Source organism: Erythrolamprus reginae, chromosome 9, assembly GCF_031021105.1.
Source record: "Erythrolamprus reginae isolate rEryReg1 chromosome 9, rEryReg1.hap1, whole genome shotgun sequence".
Classification (NCBI taxonomy): Eukaryota; Metazoa; Chordata; class Lepidosauria; order Squamata; family Dipsadidae; genus Erythrolamprus; species Erythrolamprus reginae.
This window is the reverse complement of record NC_091958.1, coordinates 40,648,219-40,656,684: the sequence shown is the minus strand read 5'-3', so window position 1 is coordinate 40,656,684 and position 8,466 is coordinate 40,648,219.

The window sequence follows — 8,466 nt, the reverse complement described above, 5'->3', positions numbered from 1 at the left end:
AGAAAACGCTCACAAAAAAAGAAATATTCCTTTAATAAAATTAAGGTGTGGTAATAAACTTGATTACATTGAACTCCGATCTTACTTGTATTTATCTTAGTCTAACTTGGGGAAACACAGTCAACAGCTGAAAACGTTAAGAGCTCTGCGGTGCTGAAGAAGTTTGTCCCGGAGGATGTTTCCATTGGCCCAAGCCAGGTTATTTGCAGGGCAGAGGATTGCAGCCAAATAAGTTGTCACATCCATTTAACCAGTGATCGGACTCCACGGCTTGAAGAGAGTCAAGGACCCCAAGAAATGAGACGACAAATTCCAGAATCTCGTAGCTGGATTTTAATTGGTATCTCTTACATTTTTGGCTGGAAAATTCTTGCTTCATTCAACTGTGTCCAAACTAATCAATATTCTCGGTGGTCAGGGGCTGAGAAGTTGCTGCTGTGGGTGCTGCCTTCTCTGTTCTGAAACAACCGCCCTGTTCCTCTCCTGGAATGGGGGATCGCAATGCCCCATCCCACCTGCCCTGCTGCTCCCCTCCCACATGGTGGGCAAGGGTGCCAGGGGGTCCCGCTTTCTCTCCTGTATGTGGAATCAGGTGAGACTACTTGCGGGACCACCCTCTGCCACATGAATCCCAGCGACCGGTGAGGTTCCACAGAGTTGGTCTCCTTAGGGTCCCGTCCGCCAAACAATGTCGGCTGACGGGAATTAGGGGAAGAGCCTTCTCTGTAGGGGCCCCGGCCCTCTGGAATCAGCTCCCCCCGGAGATCTGTACTGCCCCCACCCTCCTCGCCTTCCACAAGAGTCTTAAGACTCACTTATGTCGCCAAGCTTGGGGCCATTAGATTCTAGCCCCCTGGCCAATAATTGTGATGTATGGCTGTGACTTGAATTTGTTTGATTGATTTTTAATATACAGTGGTACCTCTACTTAAGAATACCTCTACTTAAGAACTTTTTTAGATAAGAACTGGGTGTTCAAGATTTTTTTGCCTCTACTTAAGAACCATTTTCTACTTAAGAACCTGAGCCCGGAAAAATTTCCAGGAAATTTGAGAGCGGCATGAAGGCCCGGCCAATTTTCTGCCATTCCCCCTTTAATCCCGGCCATCTTGGGCTGCCAGAGGAGCCTTTTGGTGGCACTTAAGGAGGCTTTGGTAGTCCAGAGCGAACAAAGCATTTTCCTTTCTCTCGGCATTTGGGCAGGGAATAAACCTCTGCCAGCGTCCAGAGAAAAGAAACACTCCCTTCGCTCTGGGCAGCCGAGGAGTCACCACAGCGAAGGAAAGGCGCTGGCTACAAAGCGAGAGGAGAGGGGAGCCCTTCAGCATGGGAAGGAAGAGGCAGCAGGTAGTAGCAGCAGCAGGCAGTGTATGGGAGGCAGCCTCACGCCAGGTGTATTGGAGGCGCATGCTCCTCCTCACCGCCTCAGAGTCCCTCTTTTTTTTTAAGCCTTAAAGTTTTGGATTTTTTGGATTCCCCTCAACTCACCTTCCTTCGGCAGCAACTCTCCTCCACCTCTTCTTCCTCCTCCTCCTCCCACCCAAATTCCGAGCTTTTATTTCTTTCCTAGTGGGTTTGCACGCATTATTTGCTTGATTCCTATGGGGAAAATTGCTTCTACTTACGAACGTTTCTACTTAAGAACATGGTCACTGTTGTGATTCCGTCTGAGGCCCCTCAGGGAACGGCTGATCCTCTACCGGCTTCCTGCTCAGAGGGGGAGGAGGAGGAACAGGAGGTTCAGGCAGACGGGGAGGAGGAATCTCAGGCTGAGGGAGAGGGAGGACAGCCAGAGTCCCCCAAGAGGGAGCTCTCCCCAGCAAGCAGCCTGGATTCCTTAGATGAAAATGCACAAGCAATAATCGATCTCCGGCAGAGAAGAGCAACACAACGAAGGGGACAATTAGCCAGGTACTTTCAGCACTAAAGAGGCAACAGCTGGGTTTGGGTGTGGTGCTCTCTGGAAAGGCTGAAAAGGCAGACCCACCCTTCCTGGCTTGTGGAGTATTATCTTTGGGAGTCCTGGGACCTGGCTGTGATCTTTGGCGTCTTGGAATTCTGGTTTGTGACTTTGAATACTGAAACCTTGGGGGGAAAAGGTGTGGGTCTTATTCTCTACAGTGGTGGGTGTGCCAGCAAGAAGTCTGCTGTATTGTCTGGCCATCAGGACTCTGCTGTGAAGTCTCATAGCCTGCCTGTTGGGAAGAACAGGTTTTTCTCTGTGTTTATTTTTCAAACTATAAAGTGCTTTTGCTTTTACCAGCGTGTCTGGCTGCTTTTTCCAGTTGGTGTTGAAGTCTGGGGGCACCCAGACAGAACAGTCACGGAACGAATTAAGTTTTTAAATAGAGGTACCACTGTATTGGGATTTTTAGCTTATGTAATTTTTAATTAATTAGATTTGTCTCTGTATTCACTGTTCTATGTTGTATGCTGTGAGCTGCCCTGAGTCTTCGGAGAGGGGCGGCATACAAATCTAAATCTAAATAATAATAATAATAATAATAATAATAATAATAATAATAATAATAATAATATAATGTACGATGCAAGCATAGTCCACTAAGGCTCCAGCAGCACCACCACCACTGTCTCATGCGTCTGATGAGCAAAACGAGCCATGGGCCTGCAGTTCCGCGGCACCGATCACAAGTGTTTCCTACTCACCTGGCTGGAGGTGGAGCCCCAGGACGTAGCGTTGATTTTTCTCAGAAGGGGCTTTTCAACCTCAACTCTGCTTGGACTGCTCCTTTTTTAAGGGAAGGAGGGGAGAAGATTTGGCATTTCTCTCTGCCAGCCTCCTAGAAGAACAGGGCTGCATTTCAGATCAAAGCCCTTGAAAGTGGAGAGCCCGAAAAAAACCCAACCTTGAGCATGTACAGAGAGCAGGCTCCTTCCCTTCCTTCCCCCACCTCCATCTGGAGACAAGCCACTACTTGGATGGCTGGTTGTGTTTCCCTGCCTCTTTGGGGAGTGGGGGTGATTCTTCTCTCTTAAAAAATGCCTTGATCACTTGGGGGAAGGGGTTGGAATCCCCCTCCACTCATTATTGAATAAAGCATTAGAAGACCGAAGACCTTCCCTGCAGCTGCTTGTTCACAAAGCCCTCCAAGCAGAGGTGGGCTGCTAAGGTGGAACGGTCACATGTGCTCGCCCCCGTGGGTGTGAGTGCTAACGGAGTCCAGGGCAATTCTGCTACTACACACCTGTGTCTCCATGCATGATTTCGCTACCTGCCCAGGTGCAGTAGCAGAATTGCGCTGGACTCCACTAGCACTCACAGCCATGGGGGTGAGCACACTGTTACACCTTAGCAGCCCACCTCTGACTCCAGGCAAGGAGCTGTTCCCATCGAGCTGCAGCGATCACCTTCTTTCAAGAGCTCCTGGATCTGCCTTTCAGTGCCATGGCTGTTGCTGGGCAGGTCAATTCAATTCCATTCAATTTATTAGATTTGTATGCCGCCCCTCTCCGTAGACTCGGGGCGGCTCACAACGATAATAACACAATATATAACAAATCTAATAATTAAAAGTCATTAAAAACCCCTTATTAAAAAGAAAACATACACACAAACATACCATGCATAAACTGTATAGACCCCGGGGAAGATGTCTCAGTTCCCCCATGCCTGGCGGCAGAGGTGGGTTTTAAGAAGTTTACGAAAGACAAGGAGGATGGGGGCAATTCTAATCTTCGGGGGGATCTGGTTCCAGAGAGTCAGGGTTACCACAGAGAAGACTCTTCCCCAGGGTCCCGCCAGACGACATTGTTTAGTCGACGGGACCCGGAGAAGGCCAACTCTGTGGGACCTAACCGGTCGCTGGGATTCGTGCGGCAGAAGGCGGTCTCGGAGATATTCAAGACATCTGTGGGTCACCAATTTCCTTTCCCAGGACTAGTTGGGGGTCCACAGTGGCTGTTTTTGAAGGTCTGGATTCCTTTTCAGATGAATAGAGGAAAGAAACCAGCCACTGTGACCCTAGAGCAGTGTTTCCCAACCTTGTCAACTTGAAGATATTTGGACTTCAACTCCCAGAATTCCCCAGCCAGCATTTGCTGGCTGGGGAATTCTGGGAGTTGAAGTCCAGATATCTTCAAGTTGCCAAGGTTGGGAAACACTGCTCTAGAGGGAGGGGATTAGGAGCTTTGGGGAGGGGGGAGTACAGTGACCTCTCCCAGCGGGGAAGGAAGTGGCAGCTGTGGACATAGCAATAGCATTTAGACTTACAATGGTACATCTACCTACAAAAGCCTCTACTTTTGTAGATAAAAACCAGGTGTTCAAGATTTTTTTCTTGCCTCTTCTCAAGAACCATTTTCCACTTACTAACCTGAGCTTCCGAAACTGTAACTGGAAAAGGCAAGGAGAAGCCTCCGTGGGACCTCTGTAGGAATCTCCTTGGAGGAAACAGGGCCAGAAAAGATGGGGAGAAGCCTCCGTGGGACCTCTGTAGGAATCTCCTTGGAGGAAACAGGGCCAGAAAAGGCGGGGAGAAGCCTCCGTGGGGCCTCTAGGAATCTACTGGGAGGAAACAGGGCCAGAAAAGGTGAGAAGCCTCCGTGGGGCCTCTCTAGGAATCTCCTGGGAGGAAATGGGGCCGGAAAAGGCAGGGAGAAGCCTCCGTGGGGCCTCTAGGAATCTCCTGGGAGGAAACAGGGCCTGAAAAGGCGGGGAGAAGCCTCTGTGGGACCTCTAGGAATCTCCTGAGAGGAAACATTTGGAAAAGGCGGGGAAAAGCCTCCGTGGGGCCTCTCTAGGAATCTCCTGGGAGGAAATGGGGCCTCCACCCTCCCTGTGGTTTCTCCAATCGCACACATTATTTGCTTTTACATTGATTCCTATGAGAAAAATTGCTTCTTCTTACAAACTTTTCTACTTAAGAACCTGGTCACAGAACAAATTAAGTTCATAAGTAGAGGTACCGCTATATATACCGCTTCACAGTGGTTTACAGCTCTCTCTAAGCGGTTTACAGAGAGTCAGCCTATTTCCTTCAACAATCTGGGTCCTCATTACCAACCTTGGAAGGATGAGTCAACCTTGAGCCTTTTGAGATGTAATCTGTCAAATTGCAGGCAGGCAGCAGAAGTAGCCTGCAGTTCTGCACTCTAACCACTGCGCCACCGAGGTGGTGGATTGAAAGGATTGTGGGTCTTGCCTATCAATGGCCTCCATTGTACACTTGCCTCTTCCCTCCAACCACCCGGTATGTTGTGAGTGTTCCCTGCCAGAAGACGAAAATTATGTAGAAGCTGTTAATTGCCCTGATTTAAGAGATGTGGGAGAAGCTAGTGAGAATGTAAGTGAAATAGAACAGCCATCCCATGAAAGTATGTAGGGTAGTGCTTCTTCAGATAATAGGGGTATAGAAGGGAGACCTTGGTTAAGTTCAGAAAGTCGCAGAAAAGAAAAGACGAAATTGGGGGGGAAGAGGTCATGCTATTCAGAGTGTGTAAATTAATTAATTACATCACATCCAGATTTGACCGGAAGAGATGGATGCTTTTCTTCAAAGTGCTAGAAACCAAAATGAAGCCATATGCCGTTTCTCTGGAGAAGTGAATTTTATATTGCATGATAAACTGTTTTTTAATAGCGTGAACCTGACCCAGAGATAAGATGTTCTGAAGTAAACAGCCTGTTATTTTAGAAAGAATTATAACTTCGTAGTTTAGTCTGTGAGATTGGAATGCATTTTGCATGCCGGAGCTGTAAATGACGAAATCCAAAGTGGAAGGGAAAATAAAATAAATGTTGTTTTGAAAATTACAAGCCTGTTGGAGCAGCCAGATCCCAGTCCAAGCCCAGAACACAGTAGAATCCAGCTGTTTTAACATATTTAAATGTTTTGATTTCCCCTTCTGTCCTCCACACTATACAGATGGAGTTCATGAAGTCTTTCCTGATACGTTTTATGCTTACGACCTTCCACCATTTTTGTCACCCGTCTTTGGACCCTTTCAGTTTTATCAATATCTTTTTGTAGGTGAAGTCTCCAGAACTGGACACAGCATTCCAAGTGTACATGCATACAACTAAATTACAGAGATCTCTAAATAAAATAAAAGATAATTTGATTGTCATTTTATTGTCTATACACTGGCCCACATTAAGAATGAAATTCTGTTCCCCCCCCCCTTTCTTTCCTCCTCCCTCACCTATGCTTACTAGATAAGTTACCGGTAATTACGATTGCTAGATTGAACATTTTATATATATCCCCTTTGCTTTTCTGTACCCTGTTTTTAATGTATATATTCAATAAACATATTTTTTTTAAAAAGAATGAAATTCTGTCGCCTGCTCTTCAAAAGAAAGTGGTTTATCTACCCAAACACATGCACCAATCAAGTCATCAGTAATGAGTTACTTTGGTTTATTGTTTGCTCATTAATTGATGTGTATATACTGTATGTGCACCACACACATATTAGCATGAGCAAACAGAAGAAACAAAAGTATCTTATTACTGATTACTCTTAATTATGTTTGCAGACTGTTGTAGCGGCATAAAGCTAGAATCCGGGATGTGATGGGTTCTAGTCCTGCCTTGGGCAAACATTTCCGGAAAACCTTGCCAAGAAAGCTGCAGGGACTAAGCCAAGCAGGCTCCAGGAATCAACACTCTATCGCACCTGCCCCACCCTCAAAGAAGGACATTGGGGCCCAGCGTGTAAGCTGCTTGTGTCATATTTGAATATGTTTTGGAATCAACTCCCCCCCCCCAGAGATTAGGACTGCCCCCACCCTCCTTGCCTTTCTCAAACTTCTGAAAACCCATCTATGTTGCCAGGCATGGGGAGATTGACATACCCCTCGGCTGTTCCATTTTATGTATGGTCTGTTTGGATTGCATAATTGTTTTTTAAAAATGTTTTTAATATTGGATTTGTATGTCATTTGTTGTGAGTCGCTCCGAGTCCTCGGAGAAGGGCGGCATACAAGTCTAATTATTATTATTATTATTATTATTATTATTATTATTATTATTATTATTATTATTATTATGTTTTGCCCAACGATGGTCTCGTTGTGTCCCTGGAAAGGTGTTTAAATCCTGGGTTGCCCAAGAGTGTAATTTCTCCACAGCCGCCTTTGCTTTCCCTACAGAAGGGATGCCCCCCCTCCACCCCCCAGCTGAGTTGTTATTATTATTTATTGGATTTATATGAGTTGCTTCACGGAGGGGCTTTAAGTACCCACCCACCCCTCAATGGAATCCTGCATTCAGTTTTGGTCGCCACGTTCCAAAAAGGAAGTTGAGACTCTAGTGCAAAGAAGAGCAACAAAGAGACTGGAAACTAAAACATATGAAGAACAGTTACAGGAACTGGGTACATCTACTTCAATGAAGAGAAGGACCAGGGGAGACATGATACCAGTCTTCCAATATCTCAGGGGCTGCCACAGAGAAGAAGGAGTCAACTTATTCTCCAAAGTACCTGAGGGTAGAACAAGAAGAAGGAGAGAAGCAACTTAGAACTAAGGAGAAATTTCCTGACAGTTAAAACAATTAACCAGTGGAACTACCTACCTCCAGAAGTTGTGAATGCTCCAACTCTGGAGGTTTTTAAGCAGATGTTGGATAACCATCTGCCTGAAGGGCTGTAGGGTTTCCTGCCTAAGCAGGGGGTTGGACTAGAAGACCTCCAAGGTCCCTTCCAACTCTGGTGTTATTGTTATTATTACTATAAACCCCCCGCCCCCCTTTCGATCCTTCTGGGGTGCCGGCAGCCCTGCTTAGCACCTGCTCTCCAGGAGGGCTGGAAGGAAGAGCGAGCAGGAGGGTGGACATAATAATAATAATAGTTGTTGTTGTTGTTGTTGTTGTTGTTGTTGTTATTATTATTATTATTATTATTATTATTATTATCATCTAGTCTGCCCTTATACTATTTCCTGTATTTTATCTTAGGGTGGATCTATGTTTGACAAATAAAATAAATAAAATGAATGAATGAAGAGGGTTGTCCCAAGGGACTAGAACGGAAGAAGCTTCTTGGATAAGAAGCGAAACGTTTTCAAAGAAAAACCAAACGAAGTCCAGTTGCCTTTCGGAAAGCCCCTTTGAGACGGCATCCCCTGGATTGCTGAGACTCCGCAGGCTGAGAGGAGCGGTGGAGTCGGGGGCTGTAAGGCGAAGGGGAGCCCGGGGGACACAGAACGGGTCCCGGGAAGGCCCGGACGACACCCCCTGGCCCGCCTGCCTGACGGGCTCCTGCAAGGGAAGGCTTCGCTCCGCGTTATCCGTCGTGGGGACCAGCCCGAACAATTGCGCGCCGTCTTTTCCCGCTTGGCACCGAGGGCGAACTCTGGATTCAGCCACCCGCATTTTGTGCTCGACGTGCGGACCTCCGGAGTCGGGGCTGCCCCAGGGGTGGCGGGGACAGACCCAAAGGCCTCTGAGCATGTCCAGAGCGCGCTCTCCTGGCCGGGGCTGAGCGAGGTGGGGCGAGGCAGTC